The sequence below is a fragment of the Apus apus genome, chromosome Z (genome assembly GCF_020740795.1).
Source record: "Apus apus isolate bApuApu2 chromosome Z, bApuApu2.pri.cur, whole genome shotgun sequence".
NCBI classification, from domain to species: Eukaryota; Metazoa; Chordata; class Aves; order Apodiformes; family Apodidae; genus Apus; species Apus apus.
Window position 1 is genome coordinate 20950294 of NC_067312.1, and position 19954 is coordinate 20970247.

The following is a 19954-nucleotide window of genomic DNA, read 5'->3' on the forward strand; positions in this document are numbered from 1 at the left end:
TATGGGAAATGCTCATTCACTATACCCTTGGTTAATGTGTGATAATATTCAAAGTAATGCTTGTTGCATTATGTTGTCTGGCAGGTCCTTTGATTAAGGCTAAGGAAACCATTTATTCCTTTCAGATATAGATCTACTGTGATCTTCAGATACAAATCTCCTTCTTATGATGCTCAAGCCCAGCTCTCCTACACCTCTGTCTTCCTTGGGTGACTCAATCACCCTCAGGCTCTAAACACTGCTGGCTCCAAGCTGAAACATAGCTCCAGCAACAATTCTGTCAGACATACTCAAGCCTGTTCAGATAAATCATCATAAGAGCTTAACTGAAGCTTTAGGCTTCTATTCACTACCACCAGAGAGAGAGACTTCTCATAATTTAACTAGAAAACTTCCAGCAAACAGTGTGCCCAGGTGCTAGTAAGTAGGACTCAGCCACACCTCTGTTTAAGGCTCCATTTCACTCAGTTCCCTGTTTGGACAACACCTGGATGAAAACTGAGGACAGAATGTCCTTCTTCCTTGCCCAGCCCCAGGACAGCAACTGAACAACCTACCACTGAGTCCCTCTAGGCTGCAATAGATCACACATTCCAATGCCTTTACATCCTGAACTTCTCATCAGGTCACTGGACTGCCTAAATCTCCATGGGCCTTTCAAAACCTTGCCAAGACTTGTCACACTCCAAATGAGGCAGCTATGATGAAGTAAACAACATTTAAGGATCAATAATTTTGAGAGTCTTCTCAGCTTTAATCCTATTCATCTGTGGCAGGTTTTTTTATTGAAGCCTGAGTCAGAGAACCGAATGTGCAATAGAGAAAGCAAACAGCTGTTGAGCACATTCAGAGGAGGGAGGGAACAGGGAGCGTTAAGGATGCCAGAGACAGGCACCATCTTAGGTGCAGAGTGACACAAAAAGGACAGAAGCTACTAAATGGAGGACATTTCCCACAACAGAGTAAACATCATGTAGAAAAGAGAGATATGCCTCATGGGAAGTGATAGCAACTAACTCGGAGGCAAGATTAAGCAAACAGGAAAGAGGAAAGGGTCTGCTGTAGGCAAGTAAAGTTGCAGTTGACAATTCTCTGGTACTATGTTACAGAAAATTTTACATTCCTAATGTAGGGATCAGCATGCTCTTCCTCAACACAGAAACAAGGAAATTTACTCTATCAGAATTCCGTATGAGCTTCATTGCTCAGAACTCCTACTCCTTTTGTTTTCCAAGTGCTTTATGATGCATTGAAATGCAACGTATTATTCAAAGGCAGAAATTTTCAGTCCAATGCAACAGACTTCAAGACTCACAGGAAAGATCTGAGGAGCCTGGCAGCAATGATGTGGCACAAGTTGCTAGTAATCAGGAAGTTTGGGCAGAGATTAGAGAAGGGCCTGAAAGATTTCCTTCCAGGAAAGGGAGGTGGGGAGAGAAAGCAAAGCCGTTTAAAACAAACAACCAAACCAACCAACCAAACAAAAACCAAACAAACAAACAAAAAAAGGCAAAACAAAACAAAAAAACCCACCAACACCTTCATATCAAAACAAAAGTATTGAGGAACCGAAGTAATGGAAAAGAAGCAGCAGGAAGGGAAAGAATATTATAACAACTAATCTGCACAAGTACAACTGAAGTGTCAGTACTTTTCATTTGGTTTCAAATCCCTCTGTGACAAAGTTTAACTCTCAGCATCTTAAAATATGACAGTCTTGCCAGCCTAGACAATACATCAAACTGACACTAAACTTGCTTATGTTTTTTTTTATCTACCTCATGTTTTGGTAACTGAGTCTCTGGCGCACTATTCCTGATTGCCACCAAATTGTTCTATCTGCCAAGGTTATTGAACTGCACCCTGCATGTAACAGCTTCATTGCATATTGTGAAGTTAAATTAATGTTCTTAATGAGCTTTCAAAGATTGTCAAAACAAAGTAACTACCTCATCAACACATAGGAAAAGTGAAATTAAAATAAGGAATCAGTATGTGTGGGGGTGATTGTTCATATGCATTAATTTGATCTGCCATTTCTCTGTGTTCCTTTCGGTTCTATAATGAAGCAATTTCAAATCAGGCATTTAAGGCATTTAAGGTTACAACTTACAACAAACTACCAATCTGAAGTTCTAAAGAGCCATGTCCATAATTTCCAAATTCAATTAAGTATGAGAAATATTTATAGATACAGTCATTACTTCTACCATTATACTATGGCAAATTGGATCATCTACTAGAGATACTCCAGCAGATCAAAAGAATTAGAATCAATCACTCGAAACTAAGAGGGAGTGACCTGCAGGCCTGACATTCCAGCCTAGCAATATGATGGTGAAATCATTGTACTTCTTCTAGAGCTTCTCGACCTCTTAATATCCTGATTGTTAGAAAAGGTCTGTTTAAAATGCTTCATATTTTTCCAAAATGGTTGTAAATCTATTCAGTTCCATTTTTAATGTTCTTTTTTTCCCTGCATTTCCTGCTGTGTAGTTCCACCAAGAGACTTTGATGTAAAGAATCACAGTACTTTTCCAAACTGGGTGTTGTCATGCCTCAGTTTCCTCTCTTCTACAGAACGTGCCTCAAATCGTCAGCTCAGACTCTACATTCTACTAAAAATGCTTCCTGTGAACAACCCATTTACAAATTAACTCCACCCTTCTCTCTTGTGCATGGATCTAAGCCCTTTTCTTGCTTTGGCACCAGGCATAACAGTAATTCTTGGCTTTTCTTTAGCACTTCATTAAAATGCTGTAAGACCCTTGCCAATTTTGTTTCTCAACTTCTGGCTGTGTTTGCGACTGTACAGAAATTTTCTTGATTATCCACCCAATCTGTGTTTGTCCTTATCTGAGACAGATCCTTGGCTGCTTTGTTCAGAGGACAGCCTATCTGAGGTTCTCATAGGTCTCAGCCTAGACTGGATGAAATTGTTGCCAACACATAGAACTGCATCAAAATCTGAACCCGAAGGAAAAAAACTTTTTCTCATAACTGAAAGAACCGGGAGTGCTAACCTGAAGAGAATGTGGGGGTAGCTGAAAAGAGCTTTCATCCAGGGGCCTGAGAATAATGAGTTACTGTTGCAGAATTTCTCCAAGTACTAGCTGAAGATAGTCAAAAGCTTTCCAATGAGATACTTAATCGACAAAAAATGGCTAGTAGAAAATTTATTCATTTCAATGTAAGTTTGCTTCAAAAAGGCAAGTATGGAGATAAAAAAAAAAACATTAAATATAGCTGAAGAATTCTTTTGACCTTTTTAAAAAAAGAAACTCTTCTATCTGTCATTTCAACAAAACTGGTCATGTTTTAGTTTTAGAGAATACAGAGTTACTGTCAAAATGGAAACATAACATCTCACATCAACTAAAATGAGTTCCCAGAGTCTGTTTCACTGAGAACACTGAAATGTATTTGCATTAGATTTTGCGAGAGATACACGTGTTTTTTAAAACTGTGGATTTGCAGATATAAGCCAAAATCCCACCCAGTTCAACACCTTATTGTGCTACACATATTACGCTCAATACACCAAGAGTTGAGGATCTCCCCTTGCACTCCTGAGAATTGAAAAGAACCAGACTTCCAAGGCTGCTTTAACAAGCAGTGACAGAATTTAGAAGGAAGGCTCCTGAACACTGCTACTCATTCACATTCATTCCCAAAGCCACCTAAGGGTGACCACACATCAGACTGAAGACAGCAACTTAAATCTTTCCTAGAACATCCAGAACAACTCTGTCTCATGTGAGTTGCTGAAGAAACATATGGATAGATGAGACAATTGTTTTGCCTCATCTCTTAGATTTCTTTATCTCTTAGATTTCTTTACAGTGGCTCACTTTTTTAAATGTAATGTTTCTGGAGAATGCCTGTTTACTTGAATTTAACTCCTTGAGCAGAAAAAAAATGCAAAAAAACATAGGAGTGTGTGAACTGAGTTTATGAAAAAGCAATGACTTCATATAACAATTCTCAATAATTTCTACCGATTTGTTCTCAAGACTGTTTTCCCAGAAACATTCCTGGAATTTAGGAAACAAAGATGCTAGCCCATGCATATCTACTCCAAATAAGGCAGTTGTTAAAGATTCTTAGTGTGCAGTCTTGGCCTGTAGTAAAATGCAAGTCTAACCTTTGTGAAACCTGTTCTGCCCTGTTTTGTTGGTAGGAAGAAAAGAAGGAAGAAGCAGAGGAACAGAAAATTTCCAAATGGAAAATAAATAATCCAGCTGGCTTTTAAGGCCTAAAATACTAAAAAAACTCAGGGAGATATAGAGGCACATGATTCATAGTAAGCAGGAGCTTTGAATCTCAGCAAAGCTGAAAGGAAACTTGCACACAGGAAGGAGCCAAAGGAGCAGCCAGGAAGACAGAACATGAAAAAAAGCATGTAGCCAAACCCCCAGGAACACTTGAGCATACAGAGGAAACTGAGACCAGAAATGGCAAATAAATTATTCACTGTTTCCCAGATCCCATGCTCAAACCAAGTGTGTGTACGCAACATTACAAAGTGATACTCGAAACAAGCTAAACAGTAAACGTGCTGATTACGTCAGCACAAAATGAAGGCACGTTGGACTCCTGTGAGTATAGACCACTGCCTATTCCTTGAATTTTCTGAAGCAAAGAGCACTTTCATTATAAAGGCATTAGGATAACCTATAAGCTACTTGTTTCCTATAATTTGTCCTTGAAAAGATGGTAAGTGTACCAGTGCGTAGAAGTGGAAAAAGGAAACAAGTATCATACGACATATTCCTTATGGGTTCCTGTGAACATCTCTGTGTTCATTACATAGGTCTTGTTTCACAGCCGGTGTGCCTAGATAATCACTTTTCCTAACATGTGGAACTGTCGCTTTGTTGGCTTGTCCTGTGCTCACCATGGAAGAGGCTGTGCCAGCAGCTTTGACAACGCGTCGTAATTGCACATGTTCACAAGACAGTATCTAAGCTAGTAAAACACACCTTAAAATTGCCAGCAGGGGGATGCATGCTATTACACTACAATGTCTCAGAGGCTCTCAAAGCAGGGTCAGCTTGTATCCTAGTGGCCTGGAACACATTCACTGTATAATAATAATATAATTCACTGTTTTGGAGAACTTGCTTTGGAATTGTTTTGCATGCCCATCATGTGCCTGCTGTCATCACGGAAAGGGGATGCCACTGCATTTTTTTTTCCTGTTCTGAAGTAGGGCATCAGCTGATGTTTTTCCCCAGAAAAGAAACAGTAAAAAAACAACCCTTAGAAGAGTGGACTGCAGGTCAGGACAATACTGAAAACTTAAGTGTGGGAATATAGCAATGGGAATGCTGCAGTGAGGGGGAAGGAGGAATCTGAACAGCTGCTTTGCTTTAGGATATATATTTATATCATCTGTCAAACTTTGCAGCTCCTTACTACCCAGTAGATGCTGTGGGGGTGGATGGAAGAATGTCATGACCATCTTCATGAATCTCATAACCTTCCAGAGTGATGGATAACGATGTTCCAAGAAAGGGGCTGCAGTTCTGCATGAACTCTGTGTAATGGCAAGAGCTAATCAGCTCATGCAAAGGGATCAAACAATACAGACCCAGTAAAAATTTACCCAGGGACTGTTTTACAACAGTGGGGGGAAAACAAACAAACAAACAAAAAAAAAGCCTCAAGAACTAAATATAACAAAACCAGACTGCAATTCTGCATTGAGAATGGCAGTAAAAAGCTTTTTCTTCAGCCCCTTTAGAAAGGAAAGTTTCTTACCTGCAACTTCCACTGGAGGACTCTGCACCATGGCCATTCCTGGCTAAAAGAAAACTGTATTTTTAAGCTGGAAAAAACACAAAACCTTGACCATATTGAAGCAGGAACTTTCATTATTGCATTCCCACACACATATACATGGGCCATATCACTTCACATAAATCACTTCAAATAAAAACAGAAATTTACCAACCAATGTTGGATGGGCTTATATAGATATCAAAGATGTTCACAATTATTTTTAAGTGTGACTATTAAAATTTATCTTCTGAAAAGAAACTGTTGAAAACATAAACTGAGTTTATACAAGTTCTCAAATGGATAATGTGAGGAGGGATGACAGTTAAAAATGATGTTTCTATGCCTGTGTATACACATGTATACTGTCAGTGCTTGTGTTTGTCTTAAATGAGCTAACATGTTTTCTTTTACGCATCTGGTTCCAACTAAGCAATTTTCTTAGGGCATTTCCTTTTATGTACAGCTTCTAAATAAAGCCATTTGCTACCCAGCATCTCGCTTGATTCTTATCAGATGCCTACAAATGCCATGTACTGTCTGCACTGGTCTTACCAGACAGAAAAGTACAAAAATCTGTAACCATGGTGTACTTGAAGTCATAAGAATCAAAGCTACACTTTGGAGAGATACTAAAAACAAATAAACATATTGATAACATCAGACAAACAAAGTTTCTGAAATATTTTCCTGACTATGGTTACAGTGAATAAAGGACACTATGGACACAAGCAGTGATAAAATGACAGAAAACTTGCTACTTTCTAAAATTGTAAATGCAAATGTCTACTTCTCTACATTTCTACATTACATCAGAAGATTACGTTTCCTCTTATATCTTTATATTTTAAAACTTGTTCTCCTATGAGCATAAAGTCTGTATCACAGACTTATTTCTACCTCTGTATTTTAATATATCAAATGTCCTTTACTCCACTTCAACCATTGGGTGTTGTCACATTACCATCTGTCTCCCCTAAAGCAGAAGGGAACTTTCTGGCTGCACAATTATTTGCATACACAACTATAACTGGGAACAAAGGTAAGACCTGCACCCTTGGTATGGGCGAAGGGAGAGAAACCAATATGAACTCTAATGCCAGATTACATGCATACTTATTTTCCTAAGTACTGGCCTCAGACGCCACTACAAAGACACAAAGGGGCCTAAATACTGCTTTGCCAGAAAACTTCAAGAAGCCTAAGTTATACAACCAGTGATTATTATATAAATCAAGTTATTTTCTTAACTCAGGCAAATGATTTAACCAATATATACCTTAAGCTGGCTTGTTAACTTCAGACTCATAAAACAGACATATGGACTCAACACTTAAAGAAAATTACTTGCTTGCAAATAATGAGGCAAACTTAAATAAAGCAAATTGGTTGACAGCAGCTGAATATGGTCCAGCGGTGTGCTCACATGGCCGAGAAGACAAACAGCATCCCGGCTCGTATCAGGAACGGCATGGCCAGCAGGACTAGGGAAGTGATTGTTCCCTGAACCCTGCACTGGTGATGCTGCAACCTGAATACTGTGTTCAGTTCTGGGCTCCTCACTACAAGTAGGACATTGAGGTGCTGCAGTGTGTCCAAAGAAGGGCAATGAAGTTGGTGAAGGGTGTGGAGAACAAGTGTCACGAGGAGAGGCTGAAAGAACAGTTATTAAGTCTGGAGAAAAAGAGGCTTGAAGGGGAGACCTTATAGCTCTCTATAGGTACCTGGAAGGAGGTTGCTGCTGGGGGGTTGGTCTCTTCTCCCAGGTAACAAGCGACAGGAGAAGAGGAAATGGCCTCCGTTGTTCAAGGGGAGGATTAGATTGGATATTAAGAAAAAAAAATTCTCTGAAAGGGTTGTCAAACATCAGAACAGGCTGCTCAGGGAAGTGGTGGCATCACCATCCCTGAATGTATTTAAAAGACACGTAAAGTGGAGCTTAGGCATATGGTTTAGTGGTGGACTTGGCAGTGTTGGTTTAACAGCTGGACTTTATGATCTTAAAGGTCTCTTCCAACCTAAAACATTCAATGATTCTATAAACCTTATAAGTGAACAGTCTTCTCTTTATGATATCATAAATATAGATCTCTTCTGTTCAGCAAGACTTCATTATTCTTTAATTAATTTTTTCCATGTTGTATTTCCTCTTAATAGTGGTTTAATTTTTAATTTTCTACTGACAATATCAGATTATTCTCTATTGACTGCAAGATAACATTCGATCAGTTTGTGACATTGGTCATACTTGGTTATAAACAGCCTGAGGATATTCACTGACAAAATAGCAATTTCAAGTTGCTGTGAGGGAAGGCACAAGAGTAAGTGCAATTTTGCCAGTCACGTTATTAACTGTTTTGTTATTGATATTTGCACTCTATTTTGATATATGGTGAATGCATGTGAAGGGTACCACATGAAAGTAAATGAATATTTTTCAAATTTTCTCTGCATACTGCCAAGTTTACTTTAACTATTCTTACTCATTTCCTTTATACTAAAAATCCAATGAGCAATGCCAGCCATGCCAGACATACTTGAAGAGAGGTTATTAATACATTTCAGGGATTTTCCTGGGAGAGATGCATAACAGAAACCTTGAGCTGTCAGAAAAATAAGTATCTTCCATTTGAGTGCACCTTTCCTGTATAGCTTCTGTGTCTTTTGCCAACATACATAGCCATTACTTCTGTTATAATAAAGAGATGTTTACAATTTAGCTAGACACCTAGCTGTGCAAATAGGCAACTAATAGGTTTTTCAAAGGAAAGAGTAGAATAAATTCCCTACATAATTATATTCTTCATATACTTTAAGGTGTCCAAAAGACAGCCTTAAATTTTCTTGTATGAGTGCCCAAGTTTAGGCACTTGAAGTCATCCTTCAGTAAATGGCTAAAAAGAAGTTTAGAAATTTTTGCCAGTTGAGAAAATGTATCAAACTGAAACAGTAGTGAATACAAACCCCTCTCCCTGAGTAGCTTTGTATATCAGGCTCTCTTGTTTAGCCCTACATGGCACCATCTTGGCAGGCATCCCAACTCATAATAAAATTTCCTGGATGAAGCATAGCTAAACTAAGAAATGCAAATTCAGAGAACATAGACTGTACACAGCAACTCACAAGTTCCCACTACACAAAGCTCCTCATCTTCATTTTTGGTCAACAAAATCCAAATCTAAGCTTTAGTGCAAATGTCATCCCTTCTTTAAAACTTTGAAACTGACAACCAAATTATCTCCATTAGCTTATGAGTCATCTTTGATTTCTAGCTTGCAATTAGTCTCAAGCTAGTTGGTCACATTCTGCTTCCTCTAATTTTCTCATACTGAATTGGTCAAAAAAAAGGAAAAGCAAATCTAACTAAACAATTTTTTTTTAATCTTTTTTTTTTTTTTTTTCACACATGGGGTATATATAAAGGAGTTTTTATTTCCTCTCAGCTTCATAATACCATACCTGTAGGCACGGTGTTTAAAGTCTGTACTGCATTTGCAGGGTCCTTTCTGCATTTTGGAAAGTCAAACTCAGTTTCTTGGTTGTTGTGAGTTTTCTCTATATCATTAACTTTTGCTTACAGGCTAAGCATCCCTAGGTTTCCTTATTCCATGCCTTTCACAACTACTCTCACCCAAGTGTGAATGCACTGGATATTCACTATTACCAGCTTTCCTCTGTTACTTACAAGATTCATTTAGGGCATGACTGACACAACACTGCAGTGCTACCTCGAAGTTCTCACCACTGGCTGTTTACCACAGTTACTTCTGCACAGTCTTTGGAGACAGCATCAGAAGAAAACCCCATGCACATATGTGTATCAAGTTTACACTATAAGTGCAAAATACAGTGCTGATGTGTGTACTCACAGTGACCCCATTCTCTTCTTATAAACAGACTGTTACTCCCCTTTCTGGAGAAACTGCCACTTCATTGGCATTTTACAGAAGCCTGAAAACCACGTTCAGTTTGCACTCAACAGAAGAATCACCTCTTTGTAATCACATTTCCGTCATGCACTGTCAGTTACTCTTTATTCCTGCAATACAGGATTTACAAACACTGCAGAGCACATGGACATCACAAAGAGGCTGTTCTTCATTTTAAGGAGCTGACCTCACTACAGAATACATTTATTTAATTTTCATTCTTGCAGCATTAGCTCTTCACCCACTGGTAACACATCATACACTTTGTTGAGTTTTCACCCCACTCCTTCAGCTTGTGGTATGAGAGCTGCTTTCAAGGCCAGGTTTCAGCATGAAATTCAGAAATTTACCAAGGATTAATTTCAGACGTGTTGTAACAAAGAATGGGATAGGGTACACTAACATCTAGCGTAAGTCTAAATACCTACATGGTCCTCAGAAAGAAGGAGAATTTGGGAATTATTTTATCAAGCGAATTAAATATTTGAGTGCTTTTTCTCCTCAATGCATTTTAAGTAGAAGGCAGTAGTGGGAAAAAAATTAGTCCTGAGAGCACTTGACTGAATTCAGAAGCTTCTTCATACAAAGTGAAGAAATTATTCATAGATGAATAAAAGTGCAAAATTCCCAGATTGCAACAGTCCCTGGCAAACCCCTTTGCTTTGGCAGATGACCCCACTCAACTCTATTCAATGCATTTATCAGGACCTACAAGATCTTGAGCCCCTTACCTGCCAGGCAGCAGAATCTATGTTTTACGGTTTTGAGGACAAATTCTCAAGAGGGTTACCCATTATCCCCACTAAGAACTGAATTGAACACATTTAAATGGTATTATATTTTCTTACAATTATTCTCACTTTAATTACAATGATGAGCAAAAAGTAACCTCACAAACTGAAACATCCTTTTCAAACAAGTTTTCTCCAAGCCAAGGGCTTTCATATTTTTCAGAAACATCCTACTAATAGAAAGAGCAAATATGTTCTTTCCTCTCTCTGGCATATCTTTTCCCCAAAGCATCAATCTCAGATAGTGAGAGGAGGTCTCATCTGGACCCTGGAGAAAAGGGGAAAACTCTGCCTGACTTTCTTTCTTGAAGCAGACAAGAATAAAAGTGTGGGGGGGAAACAGCAAAAACAAACCACACACAAAAAGCCGCAACCATGATCAACATTGTTACATACAGCCAAAAATCTTTCAGATTCATTTATACATATTTACAAAATACAATGATGAAAATTAATTCACAAAAACATCCTATATATAGACTTAAAATTAATTTCTTTCTGATGGAATCTGCCACCCAAAGGAAAATGTTCCTTTAATTTCCAGTTTGACTAGACCCTGGTGTCATTTCTACAGGTTCTTTTGCTGCTAAACAAATATCAGATGAGATAGTTTCACACTCTTGAAGACTCATAGGAGGCAGTAAGAGTTTACTGGAGCACACCACTACATAGCTCTATTGCATCCTGTAGGTTGTGATCCTTTAAAGAATTTAATAAAAATAGTTTGAAGCCAACCTCTGGCAGAGGCTAAAGAAGGATAATTTCTTTAATATGCAATGGTAAGGATTGGAAGGGATAAGGAAAGAAGAGGAAGAAATTATTATTTCAAGTACAATCACAGCCTGAAACATCAGTGCTTACTTAGTAGCATTGTCCTAGTCACACCATTCAGAAAATTTACTTCATTACTCCTCGTCATGCCTATCAAAATTTTTTATTTCCCTTGTTGTTCCAATTCTTTAAGCTTTTACAAAAACCTCAAATATGTTTAAAACAAGGGTTTAAGAACCTTTGTCAAACATCTTGACAAAAAACGGGAGGAAGTTCTAGAGAAAGTCCAGCAGAGAGCCAGTAAGATGATGAATGGACTGGAGCATCCCACAAAGGAGAAAAAGCTGAGAGAGGTGGGACTGTTCAGCCTGGAGAAGAGGTGCTTCCCAGTGACAATAGTCAATGGGCACAAGCTGAAATACAAGTGATTCCCTCTGAACAATAGGAAATACTTTTTTTACTGTGAGGGTGATTGAGCACTGGAACAGGTTTCCGAGGGAAGTTGTGCAGTCTCCTTCTTTGGACACACTCAGAAACCCTTTGGATGTGGTCCTGGGCACCCTATCTAGAGGCTCTTCTTAAGCAGGGGGGATAAAAAAGATGACCTCAAGAGATTTCTGCCAATCTCAATCATTCTGTCATGTCTGGGACTTTCCCAACGGAGATCACAAGTGAGTTCTTCTCCCATGACAGCCATCAGAGGAGATGAGCCAGGGTGCTCCATTAGGATGAAGGTTACCAGAATTCCCTGCCTGCATTCTAGTCCTTCCCCTTTGCCAGGCCCTTGCATTTGTGGGCATCAGCCTCCCACCAAAGTACCTGGTCTGAGGTTAAACTATCCTCACAAATCCACAGGAGGATGGCCAACATCCTATGAAGCAGGGACTTTGCCCATTTGTGGTGTCTGTTGGTCTTCAACTGGAACAATAGCTGGTGGACAGCCCCAGAAAATACTGTGACATGTGTGGGGAGAATCTGTGACAGCACCAATCTCTCCGCTCTTGAGCAGCCACAGGTTCTGCCCTGCCATATTTGGTCCAGAGCTAGAGTGGGTGAACATGCACCACATGTGAGCTGTGGCAGGGCTGTGGAGCTCCACTGGCAGTGCTGCATTTAGGCAGAGCCTTGGCTGGTCAGGGCTGCAGGCCCTGCACACTGGCTGTCCCAGGGCTGTGGGCAGAAGATGGGTCCTGGCATCCTTGGCACCACTTACACCTCCCAGCCAGTTCTTCCACCTTCCCTGACTGCCTCCTACAGGTACCCTCTATAACCTCGATTCATGCTGACTCACTGGGGGGTTGCAAAATGGCAGGCAGGTGTTGAGGTAGCACTCAGGGATGGTTCATCACTTTCCAGCCAATAAGGAGACCCTTGAGGAGGCCCTTACTTCCCCTCTCCTATCGCCCTGTCAGGGTCTCTTTGCTCTTATGTTCTTCATGCCAGAAATCTCAGGCATTTTGCATCTCTCTCATGGCATTAGGTGCTGAGGAGGCTTGGGAACAGAGCGGCTCTGCCACCACAGCCAGGAAGGATTATAAAAGGTAGCAGCAGGAAGCCTATGTCCCATCTGCCTGGGAGACATGAGCAATGCAGAAGGGGGCTGCAGGGAGGGCACATGCAGCATGGGGTGACGCAGCTAGAGGGACCTCCAACCCTCTGCCTGGCAGGCTGCAGTGGAGCACCCAGCCATGTTACCCATCCTCCACACCAGCATGGTGCTGCTGTGGCCTCTGTGCTCATCTGGACTCCCCCAAGCACCCTTACAGGCCTGTCCAAACCCTCTGACCAACAGCAGTCCTGGAGATCTGCTAGTCCAGGTGCCATGACAGCCCTATCCCTGCAGGATTCTCCTGAGCAACCTGCTCTGCCTTGCCATGTTTGAGCAGAGAAAGGGAACAAGAAGATCTCCAGAGGACCCTTCCAACATACTCCATTTTGGGGTTATTTTTTTAAAAGAAAACTGTTTCCAATTTGACAAAGTAGGTGTCAATGGTGATCAAAAATACTTTTTTCACAAGTAAAGGCATTTGATCAAGCTGACCCCAAAAAGTAACAAGCTTCCAAACAAGCCACCACCTGTCTTTACCTTGGGCTTCAGCTGAACTGGAGCATCAATCTCTTCCATGATTTTATGGACATGGAGAGGAGCAATCCTGTCTTTGTGATGGCACCACGCTGAGCCCTTTGAGGCAAGCTGGCAGGCAGAGAAGTGGTATTTCTGAGTCCACTGCTTCCTTCTCCAGTCAGTGGGACCCACCTGATTCCCCCACCATGAGGTCTTCTTGGCAAAAACCATTGAACAGCATCCCCTCGCACTGTTGGGCCACCTCCAAATGCCCTGTACCCTGCAAGGGCTCCCCGAGCCTTGCAGGCAGTGACCCCTTGCAGATTGCAAGGCCCTCGGGCAGTATTTCTGTAGCTGAGCCCTCCCAGCTCTGCAAAATAGGCACTGGAGGACACCCACCCACCTGAACATGAGCCAGGAACATGCCTTTTCTATAAAGGGGGCTCATGGACTGAAGCACCTGCCAGAGGAAGACAGCAGCAGGCTGAGAGATCTGAGACTGTTCAGCCTGAGAGGAGAAGGCTCAAGGAGGGAACCCCATCAAAGTGTACAAACATGAAGAGTGCAGAGAGGACAGAGCTAGGTTCTTTCCAGTGACTGGACAAGAAGCAGCAGGCACAAACTGAAACACAGGTGGTACCTCCTGAATATCAGGAAACACTTTTTTACTGTGAGGGTGACTATACACAGGCACAGATGGCCCAGAGAGGTTGTGAAGGCTGTTTTACTGAGGGGAACATCAGCCATCTAAGAAGGAAAGCAATCCTATCTGTTATCATGACAGCACTACAGGGAGCCCTCTGAGACATTTCACAGTGGGAAAAGTGGTCTCACACACACACACAATAATAAAGCAAAATATTCTGTCAAAACACAACTGGGATACAGACAGTGCCAAGTATTTATGGATTAACTCATAGGTTCTGGAGAAGACTATCTCATGACCTGGAGCATTCCTCCAGGACATGAATTCGCTCCCAGCAATTAAACTCTTTTCATTACAAAGATATCTGGAAAGATCATGGTGCTCAGTAAAGTCTTCCATTTGATTTTCTGTTTTATTCTACAGCAGATCCTAAATACCTGTAACTTTTAATGTAATCAGATAAAGAATATTTTAATATATTTACATTACCTGCTACTGCGCAAGAGTTTTATTCCACACATTTCTACCTTTAGATTTCCTTCTTTTGCATAGTCAAATATCTAGACAAAGGGTGCATTGAGATTAACTCAAAAGTTTAAAATGCCAACATCTGTGCAATACACAAACGTTCAATAAAGGAAGAAGAATGCAAGTAAAGAACAAACTAGGGTAGGCAGTACTTGCACTCCACCATAGGTAAATATCCAGGTATTTAAAGCTGCATTCTTCTCAGTATGGCAATGTGTATTTTTACTATAGATACACATATGAAAATCTGCAGAGCTTTTATCTTTTTGTCAACAAATAGTGAGTCTGTTCCTTCTACAAGTACATACCTTAAAGAAAATAACCTTTATTCTGCAAACTGTTTGAGGATAAACTTGGATGCATGTTCTCTTTCTTTCTTGTTTGCCCCAGTTTTTGCTGGCCAAAGTCAAAACCCACTGTTATTTGTTGCAAATCACTTTGTTTATTTTGTAGACATAATGTTGCTTTCAGGACAGTGTGTTTGTGACAACTGGGTGAGCCCTGAGGCAAGTCTGTTTTTTCAAATTTACTTTTAAAAGAATTTTCACAGCCTGTGAGATTTTTGTGTTCCATTTGTGAAAAATGTACAAGTTTTTTAGGGGAAAATAATCTGGAAAAATATTTTTCTACCAACAGAAATCTATCCTAGGCAAACAGACTATACTGGGGACTTTCACATGTTACTTGACTTATATGGGAAAACTGTTTTGATAATATAAATATAGCAAAAGAAACTAAATAAAGTACTCAGGAACATTACAGGAGCTACCTGACTGGACATGATTCTGGGCAACGTGCTGTAGGTGACCCTTCTGTGGGCAAGGACTTAAGCTAAATAATCTCCAGAAGTGGTCTCCAGACTCATCTAGTCTGTAATTCTCTCTACTGTAATCAAAAGGAAGAAGTGTTATGTACAAAATATGATTTAATATTTTTCCAACATGTTACCTGATAGTACCATAAGCATTGGTCACTTGTTCAACAAAATAGGTATTCCCTTAAATAGCTCAAAACACTCTGTGCGCTTTAAAATATACCGTTCAGTACATCTGATGTACAAATGTACAAGAAGATTTATTCCTGACTATTTGGAAAGGAGAGGCTGGATCTAGGGAATTATCTTTGTATATCTATCTTTATTTAATCAATCTATTCTGATTCCTTTAACTACCCAGTCAGTACTGATGCAGGAAACAGAAAGTATTATCTTGGACTTTTCTTGGCTGTTTTTAAATAAAACTAATACAAGTATTATACTAATAATACTTAATATAATGTTTACATAATTTATAGAACATAAAAATTTACATAACATTTGCAAAGCTGCCTTAAAAAATTTGCTATAAGAAAGTAAAACCATAAGCTTGAATTTAAAGCCTCCGTTTCCTTTGAAAAGCTTGTGCTAATCCTTTTAAAATGCTTTTCAATTTGAATCTGAGTTGGGAGAAACATTTTTGTTTGAGCTTGTCCTAAAAATCCTAAAAGCAACATTTAGATTAAATAATACTTTGCTCTCTAAAGCAACTTTGTAGGAAAGATGAAAACTTTTCTGCTGTACAGAATCTGTCCTGTACATATCAGCAAGATATTTCCCAAGAAACAGAATTTAAACCAGATGAATACAAAGCAGAGGGGAATGCTAAGCCTGATTTGGAAAGAATCCTTTAGAAATTGAGGGTCCAGATGGTCAATTGCATCTCAAGCCTGGCTTATGCTGGTATGCAGATATGCATTTTCAGACAACAACAAGCACACGCCTGTTCTGGCTTAGGGGTGACTGTGTAAACCAGCTGCCAGCTACAAGAGGAAGCAAGGTACCAAATACTTCCACAACTGCCATGGTTCCTCACAGAGAAGCTGGCCACCATCTAGCCTAGTCTCATCATGTCTCTGAGCAGCACCAGAAGCTCCTCTTCCATGCTGCTCTCTGAAGAGACCAGCATTTGTTTTGTCATCCTCTCAGAAATAACTGCACAGTCTCATGAGATAAGGGCTGCTAACCAACCTCCAGCTACTCTGCTTAGATAAAATTCCTTTACTCCTCTTTTCATATGAATCTGTTTTCAGTTGTTGATAAATTTCGCCAAACTTAATTTCTTCGAAAAGAAATATCCCTTAACAGATGTTTACTTCAAACTGAATTTCTGGGACACAGGTTAGCCACAGAATTCAATTAATATAGAGAAAACTATGACAGGAAATTTGGACAAATTAAGCACATCAGAGATGCTCTTTCAGCTATCCCTGTAAATATTGCTAAATAATAAAACCTGTGAGAGGAAGAGGAAAAGAAATCATCTGACACAAGCATGACAGGGACCAAGTTCTGCAGCTGATTTTTCAGAAGACTTGGATAGACTGACCATATTCTGTCCTGTCTCAACTCCTGCAGGCACCACTTCTATATTATGCTGGGTACACAGGAACTGAAAAGGGTAAACAGTTGGCATGACTACAGATGGAGAGTCATAATGGACTGACATCCCAAATACAGAGCAAGGGCAAGTTTCCTTAATTGCCACAACTCTCCTCACTATTACAAGATTGATTTTGGTTCTGCATGAGTCTAGTACTAAGGCATAAGCAACCATGGCAATACATCAGGGGGTAAAAGTACCTGGACAGAAAATGGAAAGACTGAGACAGAGGTTAACAGGTTGGAGAAAAAGAGGGAAATAAACAGAGACAGGAAGCAACATGGCTAGTGAGTTAGGAGAGGGGAAAAGCTACCGTAGATTGCCACAGAAAAATACAGGAGATGCTGTCAAAGGTGAGGACTGGATTGATGTACAAGAAGACAAGAGATATATGAAGACACAGAGACAGCTTTAACCATCAAAATATAATAATAGAATCTCAAAACGGCTTGGGCTGGAAGAGACCTTAAAGATCATTTAGTTCCAGCACTCTTGCTATAGACAAGGACACTTCCCACTAGAGCAGGTTACTCCAAGTCCCATTTAACTTGGTCTTGAATACTTTCAAGGAGGGGGCGTCCATAGCTTCTCTGGGCAACCTGTCCCAGTGTCTTACCACCCTCACAGCGAATAATTTATTTCTTATATACAATCTAAACCTACCACCTTTCAGTTTAAAACTGTTGCCCCTTGTCCTGTCACTACAGGCCATGGTAGGAAAACCTTTCTTTTAAGCCATCTTTATATTTTGGGAGGTCACAATAAGGTCTTCCCAAAGCTTCATATTCTCCAAGCTGAACAATAATCCCCTGGAAAACCTGAAAATGAACTCAGAATCACAGAGTCCCTTAAGGGGGACTGCCTCAAGGCAGTAAATTCAGCTGAAGCTGCTGCTCTCATCAGTTCTCTTTCTCTTACTGCATAATCTGCACGGGAGTAACTGGCAGTGGTAGTCTTCAAATTTTGCTACAGTTTCATGTTTTCTGTGACCCATGATTTTGACTTAATGATCCAAACATTCTATCGTAATTACCTGATTTTCTTCTGAATTCAGCTGCCCTTTAATTCAGTCATTAGTGAATATCTGATCATCGTGAAGTATAGCACAATTAAAAATATTTAGCATGTGTCAGCAGGACTTTATACATAAAGTGTGACCTGTACATTTCAGTTGTTCAGTAGTAGCTTCAGGGTCAGATATATTTCACATGTTGTTATATCGTGTCCACATGATATTTTCACAGCCTGTCAGTTAATGAATTGACTTTCTGAAGCAACATCATTGTGTTATTTCATATTTCCTAAGGAATCATTGATCCAGATTTGATTTTATGCACATATCAACTAATTCCCTGAAGTAGCATCATAATTTTTTTTCCCCACAGGAAAGAGAAACTTCATAAAAATTAAAGTATGTGTACAGCATTGAGTATTTAGGCATGTGGTGGTGTAAAGCAAATAGATAAAAACCCTAAGTAAATACAAAATGCTGAAAGAAATCTCTGCACACTAAGCTGCCCATGGGTTATCCTTATGATGAACAGGAAAAACTACTGTCTTTAATATAAAAATAGTGTAAGCTACAAAAGTGGAAAAAGTTGCATTTTTCAAACTTTTCGTTATAGGTCTCTGAAATGTATTACCAACCAAAGACAGCAAGGGACCAGGTTAGTGCCTAATTTCAAGCAGGTAACACCACTGAAATGCATTAGCTTGACGTCTTGTATACTTAAAAATATATTGTGCTGTTTCTTTGTGATATATTGTAAATGTAAGCACCTTGATGAAGTTCCCATGGCGAAGCCTCAATGCAGTGTTTTTAACTCAAAGTTATCTTCAGTCTATTTGGACAAAACTCCTAGATCACTCACAAGCAATGCAACTGAGGCAGGAAAGGGGGTTGGTCTGGAAACACACCCCTGGGGTCACTCAGATTTGTTGCATATGGTGCCCAAAGCCATTGCAGCCCAAACACACAAATCCCTGTAGAAAGGACACAGCAGGTGCCCCAACCAGTGTACATCCTGGAAGGGGAAAGCACACTCAGTCCCTGCCCTGTAGAGATTAATTAATCTTACCTGTAGGGTTTTCTTCAGGGATCTGCCCTTCAGCTGTCCTGGGGAGGACCTGCCTTCCCAAGAATGCAGAGAGACCAGGAAGCTGGTCAGCTGGTGTAGGAAGCAGGCTGAGAAGTTACCCAGACAAAACACAACACAGTAGCACAAGTAAACACAGTGGATAGACCTGTACTCCTGAAAGTCAAACAGAACGTGGCTGGAGTGCAAGGTTGAACCCTGGACCACTGACCCCCCACAGGAATTGCAAACATGTTTCTTGGCTCAGTGCTGCAAAACTGGCACAGGGGGACAGTGAATGCCAGCTGGCTCAGTCTTGAAGGGTAGCATGTTGCATGGGCTGTTCCCAGTAGGAATAAAAGACAAGATTGCACTAGGTTTGTCTCCCCAGTACTCTTCACTGTACCATGCTGGCTTTTTACCCCCTAAATATGTCCACCCTGCCAGAGTCTGAAGCATTCTGGATGTATCACATTTCATATTATGAGAATTTCACCTGCAGGAAATTTTCTGCAAGAAAGCATAATTTCAACATAATTTTAGATACTTTCCACCAGGGAGATGGCTGTGTGAGTTGGAGTGATAAGTGAGTAAATAAATAAACATTAAACTGCTTTAGTGCAATGGGACCTGAAGCTGTATAACATGGGTGGGTGAAGCGCCTCAAGTTCATAGTGAGCTTCATCCCTACTTTATTAAGGATTCCAACACTACATGCTCACCAACAGATGCCAGTTAAAAAAAAAAAAAAAAAAAAAAAAAAAAAAAATTGCAATGACATAGATTTTTCTTTTCTTATCATCAGGAAAGTACAGTTACAACTTCTAGCAGTCAGCTTGCAGCAAATTGTGATCAGGAAAGATAATGAAAGAGTATTACAACGTACAGGGCATATTGTTTAATATATCTGCAAGTGGAAACTGCAATGAGCCATGAAAACCTTCTGAGGAT

At 40.1% G+C, this 19954-nt stretch overlaps 1 protein-coding gene across 6 annotated transcripts in view; it reads right to left on the bottom strand.

Moving 5' to 3' along the window:
• PDE4D (phosphodiesterase 4D) overlaps positions 1 to 19094 on the bottom strand; it is a 550182-nt gene extending 531088 nt beyond the window's left edge. For 3 of the 6 annotated variants that reach the window (XM_051642404.1, XM_051642405.1, XM_051642417.1), the window contains exons 1-2: positions 19007 to 19064; positions 5764 to 5806 (exon numbers count right to left, since the gene is read on the bottom strand). The gene's annotated coding sequence lies outside the window, so the exon portion shown is untranslated. Of the gene's footprint in view, positions 1 to 5763; positions 5807 to 19006 lie in introns of all 6 variants that reach the window. The other 3 variants (XM_051642407.1, XM_051642406.1, XM_051642408.1) reach the window with 3 other exon arrangements.
• Positions 19095 to 19954: the final 860 nt, after the last annotated feature.